The following is a 27,866-nucleotide window of genomic DNA, read 5'->3' as shown; positions in this document are numbered from 1 at the left end:
CTGATAGTAGTTTTTTGGTGAAATATTTTTTTAATGCTGTTAATAAATGCATTTGTTTTCAAAAAGCTTGTTTTGAATATCCATGCTTTACTATCTACTAAAAGTACAAACCTTTTATGCAATGACCTTTACATGTCATTTCTATTACTTCACACAAACACTACATCCATCTGCTCCTGGTTCGGCCCCCCGGTCTAAATTTAGAACCAAATTCGTCCCGTCCCGCCTGTCAAAAAGTTTGCCCACCCCTGCCTTAGTCCCTCCCTCCATTCCCGGGCTGCACTGGCAGCAATAATGTGTCATGTAGTTTTACAAGGAGTGTGTTGATCATTTGGAAATTGAGTCTGAGTTGTGAGTTGGGATTACAAGTCTGCAACAAGAGTGCTGGGCACTCAAAGTTTGTTACAAAATTGCTAACGCAGTGCTAAGCAGTGTTTGTGCTTAGAACTTTGCAATTTTTGGGAGTGGTTTTGCGATAGATATTAATAGTTGCGCTGCAGTACTCACTATAAAGAGTTTAACAATTCAGAAAAAAATGTAATGAATCGACCCGCCAGAAATGCTATCAATGTATTTGGTGGGAAGGTAGCATTACAGAAATTACAATTACAATGTGACCCACAGACTGGTTGGGACCACTTAAGAATGGCTGGCCTCCTGTGCCTCAGTTAACCCAATCCTAACCTATTCATTGTGGATGTGACTACGGGCCAGGACCATGGAATGGAGCAATTCTGCCGTGGCGGCAAGGCGCCCCATATAGGAAAATTTATTTTTCGGGCGGAAGTGCAGTGCGGAGCGATTTTGTGTTATTTTGGTGGACTTATTGACAAGTAACGCCCCAATTAAACTTCGAAGCTACCAAGGCATTGGATTTTCTCTGCTGCATCCTCCTCCTTCTTATGATGAGCAGTCAAGGCTTTCTTATAACAGTGAAGTGCGATCAAACCACTTACTTATATCCAATATATTAATCAGTGGGTCTAACCAGCAGCAAACCAGCATTTTTACTTCCTGGTTGGCAGTCAAAATTTCCAAATATGGGCACGCTGGAAACCGGAAATGTTGCGTTGTTGCCTGATCACTCCACACTGAGCAAGGGCTGTGTAAAATGGGCTTTTAAGGTCATGTGACCTGACTAAGGTCACTGATTGTGACTCAACAATTAAGAAAAGACGTTAACAAAAATGACGTCCAAGGCAAAAAGCACTGCTGACCAAATTGAAATGAATAAAATGCTCGTTCTACATTTGAAAATTACATCTGAATGATTCCTAAGACCTTAAGGAGAATATTCTATGGACTGACAAAATGAAAGTTGAACTAGTATGTCTTATTACATCTGGCAGAAATAAAACACTGCATTTCAGAAAAGGAACACCATAATAACTGTCAAAGACGGGGGTGGTAGTGTGATGTTCTGGTGCTGCTTCTTCAGGACCGTGATGACTTGCTGTCATTGATGGAACCGTGAATTGTGCTCTTCACCAGAAAATCCTGAGTGAAAATGTTTGTTCATCAGTTTTTAACCTCAACCATTTGCATCACGATCAAAAACAAATCAGAAAGTAAAATTTTGATGAATCTGATTGAAATCCCGAGGCATAATAAAATTATGCTCATGCTTGAAATTCTTGAATTCTCTAAGGAAGGTGGGCCAACATGTCTACCCCAGAACTGTGAAAGACTCATTGCCTGTTATATAGGAAATTGATGGTTGGATCTTGCTGCTGAGGGTGGCCCAACAAGTTACTAGGTTTGGTGGAAAATACTTTTTCCCAGCAGGGTCAAGGTGCTTTGAATAGTTTTTTTCTCTTTTAATAAATAAAATCACCGGTTAAAAGCTGTTTTTTTGTGTTTACTTGGATTATGTTTGTAAGAATTTGATAAGAGTGAGAAAAACTTTTTCACAGCACCGTATTTTCTGATGTGATGAAAGTTATCGACTACAAATGCCTCTCTGCTCTGCTTTTCATCCTTCCTTGTTTTGATATTTTGGATGTGTTTCTTCATTCTCCACTCAATTCATGATTCATATTTTTCTACACGTGTTTTTTGTGTGGCAATTTTGAATTTCATTTTGGAATTGAATATGCATCTGTTGTGCAAGGAAAACGGACTGGTATGTGCGTGTCAAGAATGAGTGATTATGCATATATGCTAAACTTGTGCCCAGAGTAATAACATTTCTATGCATTTATTAGTGAATGAGGCCCATCTAAGCAAATAGGGTATATGTTTGTTTATGATCTATGAAAGGATGTATACCACTTTTATCTGCTGTATTGGCTTTTGTTTTCCAACATAGTGATTTGTTGGCACTAAACAGCTATCTTAAAAGGCCTCTCAAAAGGAATCCATCAATTGAGATTTTTAAATCACTGTTCTGAATACACTCTGAAAGGTTATGTTCTAACTGAGTTGTTTGGAAAAGTATTTCAGTCCTGATTGGGTTTTGTCAACTAATCCACTGATAATATTTGGAACACAAACCAGAAATTTGAAAGATTGTATTTTCTCATACAAGCAGCCATAAATACCATCACACTATTGATATTCTTTCTGCATTTAAATGTATGTCCATACTTGTCAATTAATCTGAAAATGAATTATAGGTGCTGGCCAGAAGTTACTTTTATCGGCGCCTCACTGTCGTGCACAAAGAAACCATGCACTTACCAAAAGCCCACTGGTAAAGAGTCCATATCTTCCCAACTCCCACCCTAATTAGATGATCAATTATTAACACACCCATAGACATCCTGAATAAGTAATGCAGTTAAGAAGTTTCAAACCCACTGCCATGGCATTTCCTCAAATATTTGCTGTTGATATTTGTTGAAAGAAAGGTTTTTCGTCTAAATCAGATGGTGATGAATTATATGTTACTTCTGTCATTTACTTTCAAAACAGTGTCAATAAACAGAATATAAGTAGTCGTCTCAAATAAATCCAGAGACAAACAATGAAAGTGGTGTGTTTGTATTTCACAAAGAGTACGGATATGTATGTATATTAGGGGTGTAAATCGCGGGTTTTGTCACGATACGATATCATATCGATACAAAGAAGCACGATACGATATTTGCCGATATCTTAAAGCCTGCTGTGATTCATTCACGATACATCACGATATAGTGCTCTACGATCGATATAGAACAATATCCTGATTTATAACAATTCATACGCAAAATCAACAAGGTACTGCAAACTCTTTATTTAGGAAATTACAAGAGTATTGTAGTATACAAAGTGCTTATTTTAACAGTGAACTTTATCAAATTCCTCTATTTTTTCTCATATAAGTAAGTAAGGAAAAATGAATATTCTTTCTTTTTTGTAATACCATTAACTTTAAAGTGCATTACTGAACTATTTAATTACAATAATTTTAATTGTCCGTTGAGCCATCTTTTCTTTGGAATCCAAAGTGCTTCCAAACGAATGACTTGAAGCCCAAAGGGGAGCGAATTTCCTCGTCTTCTTGGACACTAGCCATAGCACCAGCCCAGGAGCCGCGTAGTTGTCGGCTCCCCTTTCATGTGCCTGCTCTGCTCACAACACAACACGCCGCGCACTGCTCCCGGAAAGAGGAAGCAAGCAACAATGAACTGGATTTCAAAATAAAGTCAGAGGTCAAAAACGGGCGATATAGATCGATGTTTACGTTTAGCATCGATGCCAACAAATCGTAGAGCATTATATCTATTAATCGATGTGTATCGATGAATCGTTACACCCCTAATGTATATATATAAACAAACACATTTTTGCTTTATATTTGTTCTAGTCTTAATTTTTTCATGCACTTATACGACTCATTACAGCAGGGGTCTCCAAACTTTTTGCACGGAGGGCCAGATTTATTAACGTGAAGGGGCCCGGGGGCCTATTTTTTTTTGCTTCTCTTCCGGGGGGGGGGGGCGGTTGCTAATGGGACGTCAAACGCTGTGCGTTCGCTTCTCTTCTCGGGGGGGGGGGGGGCTAATGGGACGTCAAACGCTGCACGTTCGCTTCTCTTCTCGGGGGGGGGGGGGGTGCTGCTAATGGGACGTCAAACGCTGCGTGTTCGCTTCTCTTCCGGGGGGGGGGGGGTTGCTAATGGGACGTCAAACGCTGCGCGTTCGCTTCTCTTCCGGGTGGGGGGGTGCTAAGGGGACGTCAAACACTGCGCGTTCGCTTCTCTTCCGGGGGGGGGGGGGGGTGCTAATGGGACGTCAAACGCTTTGTGTGGCGGGCTCTATCTAGTGTGGAAACTGAGAAGTGCAACAGAGTTGAGCTCAAGCTTCTTGTGCGGGCCATATTCAATTATGTTTTCAGAATTTGCTGCGGGCCAATAAAAACTGGACCGCGGGCCGCAGTTGGCCCGCGGGCCGTAGTTTGGAGAGCGCTGCATTACAGTAACAATCATAACAAATTGTTCAATTATAGAGTATTTAATTTAATAGTGGATTGGTTGTTTCTGCCATAAACAATTTGATTGTCTAATAATACACGTTTTTCCATTTTAAAAAGTAAATACATTTAATTAATAGACAGCAGACTATTGTTTTTTATAGGAGTTACCGCATATTTCATTACAGTAGTCTATGTTATGTACTGAACTAACAATTTGCAAAACTGTGTAAAATGATTTCTTATTTAGGACATACCGTTTTTTTCCGTGTATAATGCGCAAAATTTAACTAATTTATTGTCCTAAAATCTGGGGTGCGCATTATACATGGGTACAAATTTTTTTTAATTTTTTTTTTTTAATTTTTTTTTTTTTAATTTTTTTTTTTTTTTTTAAGAAAATCATGGTACAACAAAACCAACAACAGGACTGACTGACAATAGTGTGTTTGTACTGTGCTCTGGTCATTTCGTCAAAGAAGGGATAATAGTCCTCTTCTTGACTGACAATGAATGTGATAGTTTAATACAATCAGCAAATAACAAAATGCGTATTACAGGTAATATTTTATTTCACAACACTTTGCCTTGTTCCTTTCGTCTCTGCTGTTCACTTCAAACACGCTCCATACGAACGCAATGCTCTCGTATCAGACGCTTGCTCGATCACCTGCTCGTTTGCTGTCACAATGTACCCTACACAAATCCGAAACATTTGTTGCGGCTCCGAGTCACGAGGGGCAAGTTTTGGTTTCCAAGGGTGTTTTTATTCCTCTTCAACGTCTCTCCCATACAGAGCCGCCTTTTTCACATGTCCGCACGTCACTTTCCTCTCTTTTCATCTGATCGCGGTGGTGCCTTTATGGGCAGTCGGAGAAATCAACGCCAACAAAAAAAAATACATCCAGCCTAGTTAAGACCATACCAAAGACTATAAAAATGGGACCCATTGCCTCCCTGCGTGTGTGACGATCATTGGGACTTAAAAAAAAAATAAAAAATAAAATTGGGTGCGTATTATACATGGGTACAGGCTTTTTTCCAGCATCAACATGCCATTTTTAGGGTGCGTATTATACATGGAGGCGCATTATACACGGAAAAAAACGGTAACTTTTAAATATCAAACCAGTTTTTCTAGATATTAAATTCATTTCCAACAGTAGACGTAACATTTTCTAGGTTTTGTTTGAGCAGTTGACTTGTGTCATTAGTAAATAAAACATAGTACAGTTCTTGAGGAACCTTACAGATGTGAATACACAATATGAATAATTTAAGGCTGAATACATATATATATACAATAAATGACCATTAATTAATTGGATTTTATATTGTAAATTCCACAGATGACATTGGTCATACAAAGTGCGATTTATACATTGATATGCCAACATTCTAATTTAAGACTGAATACAGACCCTCGGGGAACCCCATAAATGACCATTAATTGTTTGGATTTTACATTGTCAATTGCACACCAAGGTACTATTTATACATTGATGTGCCGACATTCTAATTCCATATTCGTCTAATTTCATTACACTAGATTCATGAAGAAGAGTGTCAAATGTTTTTTTTTATCTATGTCTAATTTACATCAAAAGCAAACTCCTTATCTGTGCTTGTAGATATCTTTTCCAAAAATTACATTGTGTACCATTTACTGTACCTGCTTACAAATTTGGATAAGAGGAGATGCTGCGTGAAAGTATATATATTTCCTGAAAATACCAGGAATATGCCATAAAATGTTTAATAGCTGCAATAAATGGCATATGAGGGCTGAAAAGCCACTGCTGTGCATTTCAAAACTAAGCTAAATTAGCAAGTGTTACGACAGGCTACCCCTGGTAAAATAAAATAAAGTAGCATTATGTCCATTCACCTTTCTCATTTAGTCCACGTTCACATGGCAGCTCAATTCAGACTTTTTTTTGGTGACACGTATAAGATTTTTTGTGGTGACAGTCAAGTACCCCGAAAAAGCGCAAAGCATTTTTGGACAGAAAAAAAGCCCAACAACTTAAAACTGAGTTATGCGCCACCTTCTTTATAAAACGTTGGAAATCCATTTGTAGTGGTACCTTCAAAACATTTGAAAATAAAAAAACATAGCTAAACAATTATTAGATTCATACTTTTATGTTATATTAAATTAATGATATAATATAAACAATAAAATATAAAGAAATGATAATAAACGATGATAATAAACGATTTGTGCACATAAAAAGAATTCTCAACATAAAGTGTTCTCCTTTGGGATCATAATATGGATAGGTTCTCATAAAGAATTAATCCCCTAACTCACATTCCGTACTGTTTGGAATGTCAGGGGACTCGATCTCGGCTTCCCTGCCGGGATTGCCACAACAAGCAGGATAAAAACATGTTTTAAAAATAGCACTCAAATTAAATTCTGCAGGTCAAAAAAAAAAAAAAAAAAACTATGGAAAAAAAGCCCCTTGGGCAATAAAGGGGGAAAAGGCATTTTGTGGTCTGGTCCTTCTCACTTCGCTTGACCATCAAGTTGAACAGACTGTGCCCTGGGAGGTTGCTGTCGGGGAGGCCTATGAGCGAAAGAGCCTCAAATACTCTGAGCTGGCATCAGACACTGAACAGCGGGAATGGAGTACGATGGTGTACCTAGTTGAGGTGGAGTGCAGGGGGGTTGAGAGGAGATCAGCAATAAATCTACTGAAAGACTTGGGGATCTGAGGCCAAGCTTAGCAGCAGGCCATTAACTCACTCTCAAATTTTACAATTAGCAATCGAACCACTGGATTTGGCTGAAGAGGAGAGCACTTGTGCCGCAAAACAGCTATAGCAGTTAAGGAAGCAACAAATTCAGTTCAGAGGGGAGAATACCTGAGACGGCAGGGAATTTTAGTCATCGAAACGCAGATGATGGGGGCTGCCCTCCTGACGACCCCCATGAGGCCTGAAATACCCTGCGCTCAAGTGAGGACACTTAGCTGAGGTCACTTCTGTAAATCTGATGGAAATGAGTGGGGCGTGGAAGGTTTGAGGGATTGTAACATCGAAGCATGTAGTTAAATAATCATCTTATTTGAAATAAAAGCCGAAACATCTATAAAATATTTTATTTTATTCCACATTATTTCTTTTTCAAAATATATTTTTATTGCATTGTTACATGTGTGAGTGAGTGTGTTTGCATTAAGTAAGACATTTGGGATTGTACTTCACTGAGGATCTTTGTCATTCTTTGTGGCAGGGAGGCAAGTGCTATGATCAAGCAATTTTGAACGAATTCTAATTTAAAAAATATATATAATAATCTCATGTAACCCCAAAAGTGCCTTAACGTAGCCCAAGGCATACGCTTACACCATTTGAGAACCACTGAAGTATATTATACAACAAATCAAATTTTATTATTTTAATTGAAGACCACCAAAATTAATGATTTGCTTGGCCTTAATAAATAAATTCAACAAATTTAATATGGAACTCTCAGGTCATACTTTATATGTTTTTGGTAGTATCTAATTATAGATTGTAAAGGATTTGCAAATTATTGTAATCTGATTTTGTTTTTTTTACACAACAATTTAATTGGAATTGGATTTTGTAAAATAACAAATAATTGCAGATGACTTGTTTCCTTTTAATTCTCACCCTTTCAGTCACACAAGATTTTTTTTGTGGTACACAAATAAAACACGACAGTTGCAGAGTTATTTCATCAATTTAGATAAACTGCCAAAATCATCAATTTTGAGAATCAAAAAAGTCCTGCAACATTGCAAATTGTACAGTTCTTGTCTGCAAGGAAGTAGTTTCTCATTTTGCCTTTCTCATTATGTTGACTTGTTCATTTGGAAGGGCGCCATCTGCCTTTGTCTTCACCGCTTTTTCATCTAGCTCACGCTGAGCTGTAATAACTTCCTCGATTGCTCATCTCTTCTTCTCTCATTGGATAGCCAGTTTCATATTGTTCATCCCTCAAACAAGTTCTTCAATTCCATTATCCCTTGTTTTTGTTTTTTTTTAACTATTCCTATCTGGTTTTCCTTTAGGTTTATTCCCTCAAATATCCAATATGGTTTTACTGTAGCTTCATTTTTAAGCAAATGTCTAAATGTTTATTATTATTGTTGTTGTTCTTCTTCATCTTCTTCTACTTATTATTATTATTGTTTTTATTATTATTACTATTATTATTATTATTATTATTATTATTAGTAGTAGTAGTAGTAGTAGTACAGTCAAACCTCGGTTTTCGAACGTCCCGGTTCTCGAACAAATCGGAATTCAAACGAAAAATTCGAGACTTTTTTGCTTTGGTTGTCGAACAAAATTTGGAGGTCAAACCTCGCGAGGTGAGCCGAGAGCACCCCAGAAAACCCGACCGCGCGGCCCGGATGCCGACTGACTCCGTTCGTTGTTATTGTATTTTCGTTACTTTGAGGATTGTATTAATAAAGCAAGTGGGAGCAGTAAAGCCATCCTAAAACACAAAGACGCTCTTAAAGCAATGCGACAGTGAGCGCACGGCGCGCTGCGGTTGCCCGATCGGACCAAATTAAGCTCCCTGCGCACTGAGGTCCACTTAAATTTTGGAAAGTACCTCAGGACTTTAAAAATATTTTCTAAATTTCAGCGACGGCTCTGTCACAATAATGCGACCAGGGCGGTGCAGTTGCGCGGTCGGCGGCGCGCTACGGTTGCGCGTTCGGCGGTGCGCTGCAGTTGCGGGATTGGACAAAAATGCGCAAATGAAAAAATGCTTTAAAAAGGCGTTTTTTTTAAGTCTTGGAACGGATTAAATTTTTTTCCATTATTTGTAATGGGAAAAATAGATTCGGAATTCCACCGATTCACTTCTCGAATCGCCTTCTGGAACGGATTGTGGTCGAAAACCGAGGTTTGACTGTAGTACTATAATATATTATTATTATGATTATTATTATTATTAGTCGTAGTAGTAGTAGTAGTAGTAGTAGTAGTAGTAGTATTTCAAGAGCATGTATGATCATGTTTTAGGAACATATATGACTTCAATTGGGGACCTACCTACCTAACTTACACAACAGGATGTTTAAAGTTCATCTTAAAGATGGGAACTCTGGTGCCACAATGTCACAAGTTCAAGTCACGCTGAAATCAAAAATGTATAAGTGGCAAATTGTGTTTGTCAAGTCAAGTTTGTTTGTATAGCCCTAAATCACAAGCAGTCTCAAAGGGCTTCACATAGACAAACAAATTGACAATTATTCTCAAAGCATCCCCTGATCTTAAGCTCCCAAAAGGGCAAGGAAAAACTAAAAAAAAACCCTACCAGGGGAAAAGTGAGAAACCTTGAGAACGGAACACATATGGAAGGATCCCCCTTTCAGGATCACCAGGCTGCAATAGATGCAGAGAGGGCACATAAAATACGTAATATAAAAATCAATGATAAAATGGATGTCCAAGTCAAAGCGAAGAGCTGCCGGAGGTGCCCTCAATTGTCCTGGCAGTGTCTTCGAGGAGGGTAAACCGCTGTAGTTCCCTCATCTTGATTTGGTCCACGAGAATCCAGATAGCCGCTGTCAGCTTGGGTGTCACCTAACCACCTCCGCAGCCGGGGAGGGGTGTGGGGGAGGGGGGAGCGAAAACAAACTCCAGCCGAACCGGCCACTACAGGTTAATTAAAGGCCATATCATAGAAATGTGTCTTTAAACGTGTCTTAAATGTTTCTACTGAGGTAGCAGTTCTAATATCCATTGGTCGGGCATTCCAAAGCTCTGGAGCCCGAAGAGAAAATGCTCTAGACCCTATTTGGAGGGATGCGATTTGACTTGCTGGCTATCGGTGAGGTGCTCTTGTCTCGAGTAAGGCTCTGCCCCTTTCAGCTCAAGTGGTGTCTCTTTCACTCTGAATCACTCCTTGCATAAGTGCTCTGGTTCTCAGTGTGGTGCATGTTACAAAGAGCGTAAGAATAACATATTGAAAATCAAAATGTTTAAAAATATCACAAATATAGAGGCAAAAATGCATAATTTTCTGCCTAATAGTCTTCTGTGGTTCAAAGCCAAATTATAGTGCGTCTTAACAGGAAAACAGGAACGATTTTGTTATTCAGCTGTTATGAGTGGTAGTGTGGCTATTTTGTGTCTTTTTACTTGCTGAGATTTCAGATAGTCGAGAATTAATTTACATAGGTGAGTCACAGAATTGCTAAATCATTTTTGTTCTCATTGTTTAAGAAAGAAAAGACTTGAACTATATTTATATGCTATATATATTGTAGCAACTTGTGTGTCTAATTACTGTTCGGTAGTCCGATTGCTGAGGGAGGCCGTGAAGGCAGCAAGGTGGAGGGGAGCACGCGCGTGTGGGAGGGGAACTTGACTTTGTTGTCTCCGAGTGCGGATGTGAGAACTCCTCTTTGTTGCGTTGAATAAAGAGCCAGTTACGAACCACGACGTGCCTGATTCATTCAAACGCTACACTGGTGTCAGAAGTGAAAGTTATCTATTGCGACGTTATGGCATCGCGTAAGGACTGTGGCGGTGGTCGGTCGCGGGTGAAGGAGGAGGTGGTGGACGGCGGTTACGATGTCATGTGGGGCCGTGAGTTGGACCCCAAAGTGTCGGAGCACGTGGAGCTCTTGAGGAAGACCGCCAGGAAGCTTGGCTCGTTAAACAATGAGAGGGACGCAGGGACGAAGGATGGTGGCAGCCTCCATGGTGACCGTCATCATATCAAGACACCGAGATACTATGGGAAGACTCTTGGTAAGGGCTTCTGGCAGGTCAGAGAAGAATAAAGCGCTACAGTTGGCCATGTGTCTCATGGAGGAGCCCCTGTCCTGCTTGTTACTGCTTAGCCCAGCCGACAGGGACGACTATGGGGCTTTGGTTGGTGCCCTGCAGCGGCGTTTTGGGCAGTGCAGCCAGCCCAATGTCCTGCGCTCGGAGTTGTCAAACAGGCAAAGACAAGCTGGTGAACCGCTCCGTGTACTGGCTAATGACATTGAGACATTGTCGAGGCGTGCATACGCCCATATGCCAGCTGATGTGCAGAGTGAGCTGGCCAGGGACCAGTTCATCCGCGCCATTACACCAAGAGAACTGCGGATCCAAACCCAACTGGCACACCCACACACTCTCCAGGAAGCGCTGGAACTGGCTGTGGAAAGAGAGGTCATAAGGGACACTGCACGGCGTGACCATGTTGAAGGCAGCCATGTGGTGCGTTCTGCTGCACAGGTGAACTTGAGCCCAGAGAAACCGGCGTGGGTGGTTGAACCTATCCGTACAAGCGCACTGCAGGCACCTCGCAGCAGTACCCGTTCCCGACGGTGTTTGGTCTATCTGGATGACATTCTTGTCCATGGGAACTCTTTCAAGGCGGTTTTGGGGGCCCTGCGCCAGGTACTACAAAGAATTTCCACTGCTGGCCTGAAGTTGCATCCTGACAAGTGTTGCTTCATGAGGAAAGAGTTGGAGTTCTTGGGGCACAAGGTGGGAGGGGAAGGCATTAGGACTCTGGAGGAGAAGGTACAGGCCGTGTGAGACTGGCCTGCTCCCAACAACTTGCGTGAGCTGAAGAGCTTTCTTTGATTAGCATCCTATTACTGGCGGTTTGTACGGGGCTTTTCGTGCATAGCCGTGCCTCTTTTCCACCTGCAGCGCAAGGACACTAAGTTCGAGTGGACGGTGGAGTGCGCACAGGCCTTCAGCTCCTTGAAAGGATCATTGACAGAGTCTCCCATCCTTGTTCCCCCCGATCCTAAACTGCTGTTCCTCCTGGAGACAGATGCCAGCAATGTTGGGATGGGGGCAGTCTTGAGTCAAGTGGGGGCGAAGGGAGAAAAGGTTGTGGCATACTTCAGCAAAACGCTATTGCATCACACGTAGGGAACTGCTGGCTATCGTGAGGGCTATAAGCCACTTTTGATAATATCTGGCGGGTTTACCCTTCACGGTACGCACTGACCATGCTGCACTCCAGTGGCTCATGTCTTTTAAGTAACCCGAAGGACAGATTGCACGCTGGCTTGAAGAACTAGCACCATATACCTTCCGAGTGGAGCACAGGGCCGGGCCTCGCCATACCAACGCGGACGCTATGTCTCGACGCCCTTGTGAACTTGCTGGCTGCTGCTTCTGTTCCTCCTCTCTCCCCTGAACAGGCCGTTGTTCCTGTAGACTCATCGCCTGGTTCCAAACAGGCTGTTCTGAGGCAGCCGACCTCAGACCGCACTCTGCGACAGAGAAGGCCACCGGGTCACCTTGCTGATTTTCTTTGTGACACCTCGGGACGAGGTTTTTGAGATAGGGAGGAGCACTGTAGCAACTTGTGTGTATAATTACTGTTCGGTAGTCCAATTGCCTAGGGAGGCCGTGAAGGCAGCAAGGCAAGGGGGGGGAGCGCGCGCGTGTGGGAGGGGGACTTGACTTTGTTGTCTCCGAGCGCGGATGTGAGAACTCCTCTTTGTTGTGTTGAATAAAGAGCCAGTTACGAACCACAACGTGCCTGATACATTGAAACGCTACAATATATATGTATATAGTATATATATATATATATATATATATATATACAGAGTAATCCCTCGTTTATCGCGGATAAACTCGTATGTGAGATTGCTGTTTGTAGACTTCAGTTCTGCATTCAACACCATTGTACCACAACGGCTCATCTGCAAACTCGACAAACTGGGACTCAGTACCTACCTCTGCAACTGGCTACTGGACTTCCTCTGTCAGAGGCCTCAAGTAGTGCGTGTTGGCGACAATATCTCAAGCAGCATCACGCTGAGCTTGATAAAAGGCTTGCAATATTCCAGTTGATTTGTAATGAATCCATAATGACATTTTTGTTTTTTTAATTGCAAAATAAAGAATTTTATCACAATATTCAAATTTTCTGAGACAGTCCTGTATATATATGTATATACACGTATATATATATATATATTTATATATATACAGTATCTGAATACACTTGTTATTCTATTTTTAAGCAAATTTTCAAGAACATTCATTGTTTCTCTTGCCAAATATGAATAGAATTAAGAATAAAATTATTTGGAATGAAGGTACAATGTAAAGGTACAAGGTCAAGGGCTATGGCAAAGCACACCAAAGTGACAGTAAAATTATATTGTTTTAAAAAAAATAATAATAATAATTTATAAACTTTGTACAACCATTTATCCAGGTAAAGCAATTGAGAAAATATTTACCTGGGCGGTATTGCATATGAAAATAGTAATGTTTTGACCTTTGTTTTATGAATATACTTTTAACGTGTGCAAATGTGCAGAAACTCAGTTGAACATTTCCAATCAGTTATTTTGTCTTATATTAGACTCGAAAGCGGCCATTAACCTAATTAAATCATACAGAACCCTTTGTGATAATTTAAACATTAGCGTGCAGTTGTGCAATGTCTTTATAAACCCTAATACTGGATGCTGGTTTTGAATCTCTGTGCATTGTGCAAGTATTAGCATTTGCTTGGGATTAAGTACAATTCTCTTTTCTTCTCTGGAATGTTTAAACCATACAACTGAGGTTAATTTAGGAAAAAACAAATAACGAAGTAGCAAAGTGGTTGTCGACCTTATTACCTGACGTCAGAGAGATCGCTCCGTGCAACAATCTAATTTGTTTTCTTTGACACATTCAAATTAAGACCAGCCCTTTTTTAATACACCTTAGCCAAGTGGGATTGTTTAAGTGGTGCTATTCAATTATGAAAGTTGCCACATTGGTAATTATTCAAGGCTGTAACGTATTGTTTTATGGCCTTGATTGCGTGTGCAGGTGAAAATTAGATGCTTTTAATGTGTGCACCACAGAGGATCCATTGTTACCACACTGTCTGTATTGAACTTATCCAATTTGAAAAGAAAAAGAATACACAACATGTTCTGCCACACAAAATCACTGAGATAAGCTGAATTTCATGTCAAGACTATAAATAGGGAGAAAGTGGCCGATTGCTGAGCACAACTGCCTCACATTTCAGTGATTGTGGGTTTGTACTTTAATGAAAGAAGAGTCTTTATTAAATCTTCTGTTTCTGTGCACACATCTTTGCAATATTTTTGTTTCTACGTGAGATTGATCAGATTCCTGTTTTTTTCCCTGCCTGTAGCATAATTGTCCTTGTTTCCACAGTTCCTTTCAGTAGTGCTGGTGGGCAGTGATTTCTTGCCACGGCTCTCCTGTCAGAGGCAGCCTTCTCATGGTTTGCTCTGTTATTAATGCAAGCACTTATTTTCAATTTTCTGCACTTCTACCTTATGTTTAGATTCTGTGTTTGTATAATCATACTCATTAAGTCTTTCTGGAGTAGCTCCATCAACCTTTTATTTATTTCTTCTGCCAATTACCGTATTTTCCAGACTATAAGTCGCAGTTTTTTTTCATAGTTAGTTTTTCATAGTTTTTTTCAAACATGTTATAACTACGCACATCAATTAAGTTCCATCCTTTTCCCTACTGAATAGTTTTTGGCGTGTGACGGCCGCGACACAGCCATCCCTCCCACCCCCAATCCATGGCTCATTGACAATTACCAAACTCAACCCCCTACCCCTCGTTGACCATTACATTAGTCGCATAACGGCATGCACTGGGAAGCCCCCCGTCAACGAATAGTTTTTGGTGTTTGACGGCCACCGTGCACACCCCTACCCTCCACTCCTCTCCCCAGCGCATTTTTTTTCTTCTGATCCAAGTACTACAATTAGGATTGAGAACAACTCCAAAGACGTCAGGAATTATGTATCTTGTTTTGCTTGACGAAAATGAAAATATGTTTGCATAGTTTTTACTTTACTACTACTACTACCTACTCTACCCCATATACTACTACTACTACCTACTCCACCCCACGCAAAGACTATAATTCTGAGAATCGTGCAAAAATAAAACACAACTTATAACATTGGGTTTAATAAAATTATGTTAAGCAAGCAAACTCCTGATACATTCATTCCTTCAAGTTAACTGCAAGTTAGCGAATCTCCAACCACCTGTAGCTGCCAATTCCAGATGGTTCGATGTTCTTTGTCTTTGTCTTCAACTAAGATAATTGGGACCAACCTCCCAACTATCCAGGACTTGTACCTGTCCAGGACCAGGTATCGTGCAAGTAACATCTCTACAGACCCTTCGCACCCAGGTTGCAGTCTGTTTGAACTACTCCCCTCCGGACGGCGTTACAGAGCACTGTACGCCAAAACCAGCAGACAGACACAGCTTCTTCCCCCAGGCTGTCGCTCTGATGAACTCACACCACTCATAGAGTCTCAGAGTCATTACTGTGCAATAACATCCTGCTCTCGATGCTTTACCTTTGGATTGTCCATATTATGTGTACTATGTGTCCTCTCTGCATCCATTGCAGCCTGGTCATCCTGGACGAGGGATCCTTCCATCTGTGGTCTCTTCTCAAGGTTTCTCATTTCCCCTAGTCGGAGTTTTGAGTTTTTCCTTGCCCTCCTGGGAGTTTAAGATCAGGGGATATTTGAGAATAATTGTCATTTTTGCACGTCCTGAATGTTGTTAGCTACCTAAATGTTGTACAGAGGCCGAGATGTACCGGAGTCAAATTCCTTGTTTGGCATACTCAAACTTGGCAAATACAGATTGATTTGATTTAAATGAAGCAACACTTATAGTTTACTAGTAACATATAGAAAATGTATGACCATAGGACTTTGAAATATCAGAATCTAAGCCTTACCTGTCGTTGGGTACATATTCCAAACGTTATGGTTTGGGGTCCTTCAGTCAGGAAGCCGGCAACAGCATGTTCCACTGCATCATTTATATGGGGCTGCTCGCGGACGTACCCGACTTTAAATCGGTGCTACTAAACACAAATATCGCTGATGCCAATGAATTAAAAAATCGCAGATAACGGACTGATATATCGGTTGGTATATCGGCCAACTGGTTGACCTCTACTTTTCAATACCACAATTTTTTTTAATACCAACACTATTTCTAGCTGCATCTATGACAACCTTTCAAACTTCAGTGTTAGGGGTTACTAATATAGGTACGTATATTGTCATTTTCTCACACAACTTTCTGAGTGGGTAAGTGCAATAAAAGAAAAAAATATTTTTTCATTTTCATGTGTATAAAGAGCACACACCACTTTTGTAGGGCTACACTCTCATTGAGGATTTAGACAACCGTAGCCTACAACTATGGCATTACATTTTCCTTAAGTACATCAGTTAGAGATGTTTTTTACTTAAATAAATTTGAAAATATTACAGCTAATATTACAGATGATCAGCGGTAGACTAAATCGTTAAAATAATCAACAATCCAGTAAAATATTTATTACTGACAGCGTTGCGACTGACAGCGTTACGACTAACAGTGTTAGAGGTAAAGGTGTCAATAGATTTCTAGTAACGGATATTCTACTCAATTACTATGTCAATTGTTGTAACCCCGTTACCGTTACTAACAGTGAAATATGGCACTTTACTTATGCTGCTTGAGACGGGTCGACGCCCAACTCAAAAAACCCTCTAACTTTTGACCCGCTACCCCTCGCGTCAGCCAATCTGCTGCAGGAATGTGTCACGTGACATTCTGCATAATGTAACGGCGGGCCAAAAACAAAGCCATGATCCTTGTCGACGTCCGTGGTCATCCCTCGCTGTAGAAAACCGCTTTGTACCTGTTAGAATTCTTCATGTTAGTTACGTTATTCTTTAATTTGAAGTAAGGTGCTTTATTTTGAAGGCTGTTTTAATGCGATACCACTTCCTGCTACACGTTAGCGTACATACATGTTGGTTACAGTGGTACAGCAGTCATTGACGATGTAAGTGGTTCTCCTAAGAAGACTCCGTGCTGTAACGTTTTTTTCTCTCATCTGAGGAGTTTTGCCATAAAAAAGTGGAAAAGTGTGCAGTGTGCACGTCCAGCCGACGTGAACAATTGTCTGGAAGTTGTGTGACAGTTTATTATTTATTTTATGCTTATTTTACATTGTTGTTCAATAAATATTACCGTTTTTTTCCATGTATAATGCGCCCCCATGTATAATACGCACCCTAAAAATGGCATGTCGATGCTGGAAAAAAGCCTGTACCCATGTATAATACGCACCCAAATTTTGACTTTTTTTTTTTTTTTTTAAAGTCCCAATGATCGTCACACAAGCATCTGGGTGTGGTGAAATTTGTCCTCTGCATTTGACCCATCCCCGTGTGATTTTGATCCATCCCCTGGGGGAGAGGGGAGCAGTGAGCAGCAGCGGCGCCGTGCTCGGGAATCATTTGGTGATCTAACCCCCCAATTCCAACCCTTAATGCTGAGTGCCAAGCAGGGAGGCAATGGGTCCCATTTTTAAAGTCATTTGGTATGACCCGGCCGGGTTACTTAAGTCCGTAAACGTAAAATTATTTCAGAAAAAAGATCATCTTTGGGAGCAACCGGATGTTATTCTGCCGGTCAGTATCACTGCGCATGCAGTAGCAAACTCGATAGCGAAGAAATATGTGAGACTCTCAACCAATGTTCCCTCTAATTTTTCATGTATCTGGGCTTACACACAAGCTCCCTGAGCAAACTGAGGACTACTGTGAGCAACATCAGGTGGCCAACCCGCAGCTCGCTCTTTGCCGGGTTTCATGCAGCTCGCTTCGCTTCGGGGGGGGGGGGGGGGGGTTAATGGGACGTCAAACGCTGTGTGTTCGCTTCGCTTCCGGGGGGGGGGGGGGGTGGTCAATGGGACGTCAAACGCTGCGTGTTCGCTTCGGGGGGTGGGGTGTGTGTGTGTGGGGGGGGGGGGGGGGTTGGGGGATGTTGTTTATGCGCTGGATAGATTTTCTTGTGCGCTGAGAACGTGCGGGCAGTGCGCGATTGCGCACGCGCGCAGCTTAGAGGGAACATTGCTCTCAACGGGATCACCAATATTTGAGTGATGTTCCAGTTATTTATCACAATTATTTATTATTATAATAATAATATATATAATATATATAATAATTATTTATTTATTATTCACAATTGTCATGGTGATCTTTCTGGTGATTTCTTAACTAGGCTGGATGTATTTTTTTTGTTGGCGTTGATTTCTCCGACTGCCCAGAAAGGCACCACCGCGATCAGTTAGGTTAAAATGAAAAGAGAGGAAAGTGACGTTGTAAAAACCATCCGTGAGAAGATTTTCTTCAAACATTGTTGTACCATGATTTTTTTCAAAACAAAATAAAATAAAAATAATTAAAAAAATTTTTTTTTAAAATTGTACCCATGTATAATGCGCACCCCAGATTTTAGGACAATAAATTAGTTAAATTTTGCGCATTATACATGGAAAAAAACGGTAAGTTAAATAAAGTACTGGTCGATGGTGTTGTACTACCGTATTTTCCAGACTATAAGGCGCACCGGACTATAAGGCGCACCTTCAATAAATGGCCCACTTTAAAACTTTGTCCATATATAAGGCGCACCGGACTATAAGGCGCACCATTAATGCATTAATTTTCTGAGACAGTCCTGTATAAGGGCTGACCATTCACACCAACATTCCACCAACCATTACCATTGTGAATGAACTTGTAAATACTATGTAACTATATCCTTTACTATATCCTTTGCAGATAGGTTGATATTGCAAATGAGAATCTGTTGTCAATTGCACTACCAGAAAAGGTCAAGATTAAAATAATAACAAATTAACAATTTTAGGAAAGTTGAATACATTTTTTATTAGTTGTATTAAGTTTGTTTTATTGTTGTTATTGTTGTATGAATAAAAAGGGTGATATTGGTGTTTGTGACTGCAGTAAACAGGCCAGGTTGCATAATGTCAGATTTTTAATCCAAATCAAATCATTCTCCATTTTATCTTTTTTATTTCAACTTCAGACGCAACAAATTACTTTATAATCACAAAATAATGATCCATAGTCTTTTTGATTCATGATTCATAGTCTTCAGTGGGCCACTTATGATTGATTTTATGACACAATGCTTCGGGCCAGTTTAAATTTAGACCAAATGCGGCCCAGGGGCCGGTATTTGGTCCACATATAAGGCGCACTGGACTATAAGGCGCACTGTCGGCTTTTGAGAAAATTTGAGGTTTTTAGGTGAGCCTTATAGTCCGGCAAATACGGTACTCTATGCAACTGTATTGACTAGGGGTGTAAATCGCGGGTTTTGTCACGATACGATATCATATCGATACAAAGAAACGCGATACGATATTTGCCGATATCTTAAAGCCTGCTGTGATTCATTCACGATACATCACGATATAGTGCTCTACGATCGATATAGAACAATACCCTGATTTATAACAATTCATACGCAAAATCAACAAGGTACTGCAAACTCTTTATTTAGGAAATTACAAGAGTATTGTAGTATACAAAGTGCTTATTTTAACACTGAACTTTATCAAATTCCTATATTTTTTCTCATATAAGTAAGTAAAGAAAAAAGAATATTCTTTCTTTTTTTGTAATACCATTAACTTTAAAGTGCATTACTGAACTATTTAATTACAAAACAAAAATAAGTTCTTTATAATGAATGTAGTAAACATTACACCTTGACCATATGTTCTAATCCAAATGCAAAAAAAAAGTGCTTCCAAACGAATGACTTGAAGCCCAAAGGGGAGCGAATTTCCTCGTCTTCTTGGACACTAGCCATAGCACCAGCCCAGGAGCCGCGTAGTTGTCGCCTCCCCTTTCACGTGCCTGCTCTGCTCACAACACAACACGCCGCGCACTGCTCCCGGAAAGAGGAAGCAAGCAACAATGAACTGGATTTCAAAATAAAGTCGCGTCTAATGTCCGAGGTCAAAAACGGGCGATATAGAGGCTTTGCAGATTTTATCACGTGATTTTGTGTTATGCCGCCATCTTGGCGGTCAACCGGTCAGCTCGTTCCTACGTGTTCGTACAGATTCAGTTTGATTTCTGCGCTACATTTTCACCGATTTCATCCGAATTATGGCTGATTTGCTATCCAATGAAGTTGGGCATTTGGATGAAGAATCCAAGAAACGTTACCGAGAGAAGTTGAACCTTGTTGGCACAACGGATCCGTACCTTTTACCGAGAAGCATGCTAAAATCACCTGAGCATTTTGCAACAGCCGACCTGCCTGATCTCTCATATCCAGATATTTATAATTACCTCGTCGATTCACCATCTTCGTACACTGGAAAGGACCTTAAGGCATACAAGAGTCTGGATGCCTACAAGTATTTTACAGCAGGTTTTGTGCATGATGGGCTGATATGGCAGATTCCAAACAGAATCGATTTCTTCTCATGACCAAGGTAAGGAAAATATCATATTGAAATCTGAGAAATTAATTCCTACAATAAAACATTACATAATTTCCAACTATTCAATATAGAGCTTATGCAACAATTTCTACAAAAATACTTTTTAGAATTCATGCTTGATAATTCCTTTTGGTCTCTTGCTCAAAATGAACCAGGTTTAAATTTTCAAGCAAATTGAATGAATGATTCATGAGAAAATTTACCAAATGGCAGGTAAAATATGCATAAATGGACAGTAAGAGGTCTAGCCTTGTATATTATATCCAAATTAGGGACTGATAATAATATAAGGTATGTCATATTATCTGTTTCAGGTAAAACACTCTCAACGGATGAATGATCCTCCCCTCAGACCTTGGGTAGCAATAGCGAAAGATGGTCAGATCCTGTGCTGCCACTGTACCTGCATGGCTGGATTGGGTGAAACATGTTCACATTCAGCAGCATCCCTGTTCGCCCTGGAGACATTAATACTAGGGGTGTAAATCGCGGGTTTTGTCACGATACGATATCATATCGATACAAAGAACCGCGATACGATATTTGCCGATATCTTAAAGCCTGCTGTGATTCATTCACGATACATCACGATATAGTGCTCCGCGATCGATATTTTTATTTTATTTTATTTTTTTTAACTAAAAAATATAGAACAATATCCTGATTTATAACAATTCATACGCAAAATCAACAAGGTACTGCAAACTCTTTATTTAGGAAATTACAAGAGTATTGTAGTATACAAAGTGCTTATTTTAATACTGAACTTTATCAAATTCCTATATTTCTTCTCATATAAGTAAAGAAAAATGAATATTTTCTTTTTTTGTAATACCATTAACTTTAAAGTGCATTACTGAACTATTTATTTACAATAATTTTAATTGTCCGTTGAGCCATCTTTTCTTTGGAATCCAAAGTGCTTCCAAACGAATGACTTGAAGCCCAAAGGGGAGCGAATTTCCTCGTCTTCTTGGACACTAGCCATAGCACCAGCCCAGGAGCCGCGTAGTTGTCGGCTCCCCTTTCACGTGCCTGCTCTGCTCACAACACAGCGCGCCGCGTACTGCTCCCGGAAAGAGGAAGCAAGCAACAATGAACTGGATTTCAAAATAAAGTCGCGTCTAATGTCCGAGGTCAAACACGGCGAAATAAATCGATGTTTACGTTTAGCATCGATGCCAATAAATCGTAGAGCATTATATCGATTAATCGATGTGTATCGATGAATCGTTACACCCCTAATTAATACGTATGAAGACGGCCACTTCATGCACATCACTACCTTGTCAGTGGCTGAAACCATCAGCATCGCACATAGAATATGCTGAAGGATGCAATATCGATTTTGCCCGTCCAGCCCAGAAACGAAAGTCAGAAGTTTCAACTCCTGAGGAAAGTGCTGCGAGAAAACTGCAGAATGTTCCTCCACCAACTGAAGAGCAGAAAGCTGCCTTTTACAAGGCTTTGTCTGAATGCGGTGGAAGACCAGCAATTTTGAGCATTGTCCCTGACTATGCTGACAACTTTGTGCCAAGGGCAGTGAAGCGAAAGCTTCCTGTACCTCTCTCACAGCTGTACGATTCTGGCAATATGAAACTCAGCCCAGATGAACTTGCACTAAAATGCCGGTCAGAGCTGGAAAAGTTACATTCCATTACCAGAGAGCAGGTTTGTATTTTTTTTGCACTTAGTAATTAATATATATATCATAAATAATTTATTGTTCTCCAACCTGTTACAAATAATCTAATCATAGTGAAAACAATTTTTATTAAAATGTTTTTCAGATATCTGCGGTTGAAGAAGAGTCCAGGGGCCAAGCAACATCACATCTTCACCAGCGGGTAGTTGATCATTTTCACAAGGGACAGACTGGGAAATATTGACAAGTGCTGCTGCTGCTGCCAATGCCCTCTCGCGGTCTCTCTTGCGCTGCTTGAGATTTTGTCTTCTCTCAAAGATCTTCAATGAACATTTGAGTTTTCGTTTGTGAGGTGACTGGGTATGCTCAAATATACTTGGCACATAGTCTGGGGATAGTGGATCTTCGCTTTTTGCACCTGAAACAATTAAACAATCACATTATTCATAATGACTACCATAAATAATTAAGCACGTTGTTGAAGGGGATATACCCAGTTCAGTTTGTTTCGTAATGGCATTTCATAACTTGACGTATTAAAAAACTCAATGGAGTGAAATCATTCAGTAAACTGTACCTGTCTGTTCAAGTTGCTACCATTTTTATTTTTTGTTTATTTTTGCATGATGCCTCATCTGATTGGCTTGAAAACTTAACCAATAAAAATTTTAACCTTGTGCCAATGGCTTGAAAACTTTATCAATGTAGATTTTACCTTGTGCCAAATGAAGTAACAAAAAGCCTCTTGTTCAAAAATGCTTCATTAAAAAAAAATTGTTTCACAAGGTTCATAATAATTTCTTTTGAAATTTCCTAATGCATTCACTCATGAGAATTAATTGTTCAATTCCAATATGATTTTCAAGCCAATCAGATGAAGCATCATGAAAAAATAAACAAAAAATAAAAACGGAGGGGGGGGGGTGAACTGAAGAATTCATCCCATTCCCTGCCTTGCTGCTCTTGCTGCCTTTCTAAAAATGCACCCAGCATTTTCAACAATCATATTTGTATCATCCCATATTGTATTATTTCACATTTTGTGAAACAAATCAGGGGTGAATAGTTTACATACCTGATATGACGTGCTCATTGCATATCCTTGTGTAAATCGTAGGTTTCCATCGTTCACGACGAATCGCCGCGATCCATTTATCGCGTTTTTGGATGTTTGCCGGAAATCTATAGAAGGTTTATCGCCTCGTCTATTGCTACATCCAACAGCACAGCAGGTTTCCGGCATTTTCAAGCTCAAATAGCAGCAGATGTAACAAGAAAGCGTGTGTGAGTCGTTGACCGGCACTGAAATGTTGACCGGCAAGATGGCCGCCAAGCTAATGTGCGCGGCTGATGACGTCAGCTGCAAAGCCTCTATAGATCGATGTTTACGTTTAGCATCGATGCCAACAAATCGTAGAGCATTATATCGATTAATCGATGTATATCGATGAATCGTTACACCCCTAGTATTGACACACGCTCAAAAATCTGAATCCTTTTACATACCGTGATTTTCAATGCATAGTGCGCATAATTTAACTAATTTATTGTCCTAAAATCTGGGGTGCGCATTATGCATGGTTACAACAAATTTTGAGGAAAATCTCCCTCGAAATAAACCTTGAAATCACCTTTCTTCTTGTTTGTTGTCAATCGCGTATCGCATTCAGCCATCCTGCCCAACACTGTCAGTAAAATTCATAATTGACGACACATCGTTTGATGCGATGGTGCAATCCTTGATGGTGTGTTATTGTCAAATATTGTTTGTTTTTTAATCTCCATCGCAAACCGGATATCATACGGAGGCCGCCATTACAGATGCGCAGAACGGATGCGCAAGACACGTCAGCTATATAAAGAGCGAGAGTTCAGTTCTAAATGCGTATTACAGGTAATATTTTATTTCACAACACTTTGCCTTGTTCCTTTCTTCTCTGCTGTTCACTTCAAACATGCTCCATACGAACACAATGCTCTCGTATCAGACGCTTGCTCGATCACCTGCTCGTTTGCTGTCACAATGTACCCTACACAAATCCGAAACATTTCTTCGCTATCGAGTTTGCTAGCGCATGCGCAGTGATACTGACCGGCAGAATAACATCCGGTTGTTCCCGAAGATGATCTTTTTTTCTGAAATAATTTTACGTTTACGGACTTAAGTAAGAGTCAAAATTTGGGTGCGTATTATACATGGGTACAGGCTTTTTTCCAGCATCGACATGCCATTTTTAGGGTGCGTATTATGCACGGGGGCGTATTTTACATGGAAAATTACGGTAATTCTTATTTTTTAAAGAAGTACAGTAATCCCGCGCTACTTCGCGGTTCACCTATTGCAACCTCGGTCCATCGTGGATTTTTTTTTAAAACAACTATTGCGGATAGATTCGGAGCATTGCGGACTTTTTAGATTTTTTTAAATTTATTTTTATTAAAATTTTTTTTTTTACGTCTCACAAACATTCACAACGTCATCTGCAATGAAGCACACAAGACAGGCAACAAGACAGGCAAGTGCACCCCTACACTCTCCAATGCGTTGCGGCTTTTAGCGGTGTCACTTGGAGCTTGGACAGCAGGGCTTTGTCTGCCCTTATGACACTAATGGCCAATGGGAACATGTTGATCTGTGTCCTTGCAGCTGATTGTCTTAGCAGGTCTAACGACACTTTATCTCAGCCTCCTGTACTTTATTCACTCCGTCTGCATCAACATATCGGCAGCACCTCATCACACACACACACACACACACACACACAAGTTTTAAGTTTTTCTATCTTAATGGCCACACAACTAGCTAGTAGACTACCATGATGCCAAAAAGCGGGGGGAAAGCCGTTTCCAGAGTTGTATTGGGTACTGAGCAAAAATGATCGAAGTGAAACCAAAATGTGTCTTTGAAACCGTTACTGTGACCAGTTGCAAGTACAGTGAAGCCTCGGTTTTCTAACAAATCGGTATTCGAACAAAAAATTCGAGATTTTTTTGCTTCAGATGTCAGACGAAATTCGTTTGTCGAACCTCACGAGCTGAGCTGAGAGGACCCGCATGCCAACTGACTCTGTTCGTTATTACGTTCTCGTTACTCTGCGGATCGCATGAACTCTAATCATGCCTCCAAAGGAAGCAAGTGGGAGCAGTAAAGCCACTTAAATTTTGGAAAATCCATCAGGACTTTAAAAATACTTTCTAAATTTTAGCGACCGCTCTGTCACAATAATGCGACCAGCGCGGTGCAGTTGCGCGGTCTGCGGCGCGCTACGGTTGCGCGTTCGGCGGTGCGCTGCGGTTGCGCGAGCCGTCAAAATTAAGCTCCCTGCGCACTGATGTCCACTTAAATTTTGGAAAGTAGATCAGGACTTTAAAAATATTTTCTAAATTTCAGCGACGGCTCTGTCACAATAATGCGACCAGCGCGGTGCAGTTGCGCGACGCGCTACGGTTGGGCGTTCGGCGGTGCACTGCAGTTGCACGATCGGACAAAAATGGGCAACGGAAAAAATGCTTAAAAAAGGCGGGGTTTTTTTCGTTTGGAATGGATTTTCTTTTTCCATTATTTGTAAAGAGAAAACATGATTCGGAATTCGAACGATTCACTTCTCGAACAGCCTTCTGGAACGGATTGTGGTCGTAAACCACTGTATATCTTTACCATTAGGAATGGCTGTTCAATGACACAATCTACTTTTACGTTTAGGCCAGGGGTGGGCAAACTTTTTGACTGGCGGGCCGAATTTGGTTCCAAATTTAGACCGGGGGGCCGAACCAGGAGCAGATGGATGTAGTGTTTGTGTGAAGTAATAGAAATGACAGGTAAAGGTCATTGCATAAAAGGTTTGTACTTTTAGTAGGTAGTAAAGCATGGATATTCAAAAAAAGCTTTTTGAAAGCAAATGCATTTATTAACAGCATTAAAAAAATATTTCACCAAAAAACTACTCTCAGTGATTCTCATTATATACGACACTGTTATGAATAATAGTTTCCATCACTTCAGCGCCTGCAGGTCAGATTTATGAAATATGTTTATCTAATGAGGCGAAATCACATCAAACGGCAAACATTCTGACCAAATACATCATCTTGAAGAATCAGTGAAAGAATACATCTAAATGAAGTAATAAAGAAATCAATAGTATTGTTGGTCTCCCTTTTTTGCTAGTGCATCATGGTCTGGAGTAAAATTGGTTGTGGTAATTGTTAGGATAGAGCCGAGGTGTCGGTCCGTTAACCTAGATCTGTGACGGGCTTTGTTGACATTCATGTGGCTGAACGTCTGCTCACACACGTAGGTCGAGCCAAATTGTCCACTCTTTTTTTAAACACTCGGCACTCAGTGTCCACCTTTCTTTTCCTCGGGCCACTCATTTTAATGGAAGGATTCCAGGGGAAGGTTTGTGGGTGGCATTAGCGTCAAACTGTATCTGAAAGCTCAGCGCGCGAATTACGAAAATGCTGACGTCACAGCCCACACTCGAAATTCGGCACTGATGGAAATAGAGCGCGGAGTGCGCCGGGTCTGTACTACTTAGTACGTACATGCACTTGTGAGTGTGCACCGAGCTTTCTGACACGGCTTCCGGGAGTAAATGCGCGGGCGGGCGCTTCCCCATCTATTGGGGAAACAGTGATTGCAGGGAAAATGACCAAAAGAAAAGTTTAATAATACAATTTATTCAGGTTTGGCGGGCCGGATTAAACGGCCCCGTGGGCCGGATGTGGCCCGCGGGCCGTAGTCATCCCATATCTGGTTTAGGCCATGGGTCCTAACCCCCGGTCACTCGGTACTGGGCCGCCAAGCCGCACAGGAAAAAATATATATACTTTTTTTTTTTTTTATCGACGATCAATTCACTCTGGTCAAGACGCTCGTCCCGGTCACGTGACATGTTTTCCCAGTCGAGCTCGCAAATCTAGCAAAAATGAGTAAGAATTTATTTCAAAAAATATAAAAAAATTGGCAATCAATTATATCTGTCGGTGTGTCCCTTGACACAAGACGCTCGTTTCGGTCACATGACATGTCACCCCAGTCGAGCCCGCGAGGCAAGCAAAAATGAGCAAGAAACAGAGAAGTTTGAGAAGCTTCTTCGGAAAGGGAAAAAAGCCCAATGAGGAGACTGAAGAAGAGGCTACCACTTCTAAGAAAAGGAAAACTGCATTTAAAAGAACATTTCTGGAGTCCTACTTAAAATATGGATTTATCGCCACAGGTGACTCTGACGCGCCAAGCGCACTCGGCATATGTGGCGACAGGCTAGCTAACGAGGCAATGAAGCCTTCAAAACTGCTTCGGCACATGGAGACCAAGCATCCTGTATTAAAAGACAAACCACTTCGGGTGTCATTGTCTCCGATTACGCCGAGATGGGACCGGCTCATTTCTGAGAATCAAGCTTGGTGCTCCCAATAATTCAACATAATGGTGAGTTTTATTTTTATGTGGTTTATATTTGTTTTTATGCCAGTCGTATCATTTTATTTCATCGTATTTATATATTTATT

General features: G+C 40.6%; 1 long non-coding RNA gene across 1 annotated transcript; it reads right to left on the bottom strand.

Annotated features, from left to right (window-relative positions):
* Positions 1-1,145: 1,145 nt before the first annotated feature.
* On the bottom strand, positions 1,146-26,203 carry LOC119125136. Its single transcript, XR_005098443.1, has 3 exons — positions 26,053-26,203; positions 17,953-17,955; positions 1,146-1,157 (listed from the first exon to the last, which is right to left on the bottom strand). It is a non-coding gene; the product is annotated as an uncharacterized LOC119125136 (long non-coding RNA).
* Between the last annotated feature and the right edge of the window lie 1,663 nt (positions 26,204-27,866).

Source organism: Syngnathus acus, chromosome 1, assembly GCF_901709675.1.
Source record: "Syngnathus acus chromosome 1, fSynAcu1.2, whole genome shotgun sequence".
Lineage (NCBI taxonomy): Eukaryota > Metazoa > Chordata > Actinopteri > Syngnathiformes > Syngnathidae > Syngnathus > Syngnathus acus.
The sequence above is the reverse complement of the archived record's forward strand: the minus strand, read 5'-3'. Positions and strand labels throughout refer to the sequence as shown.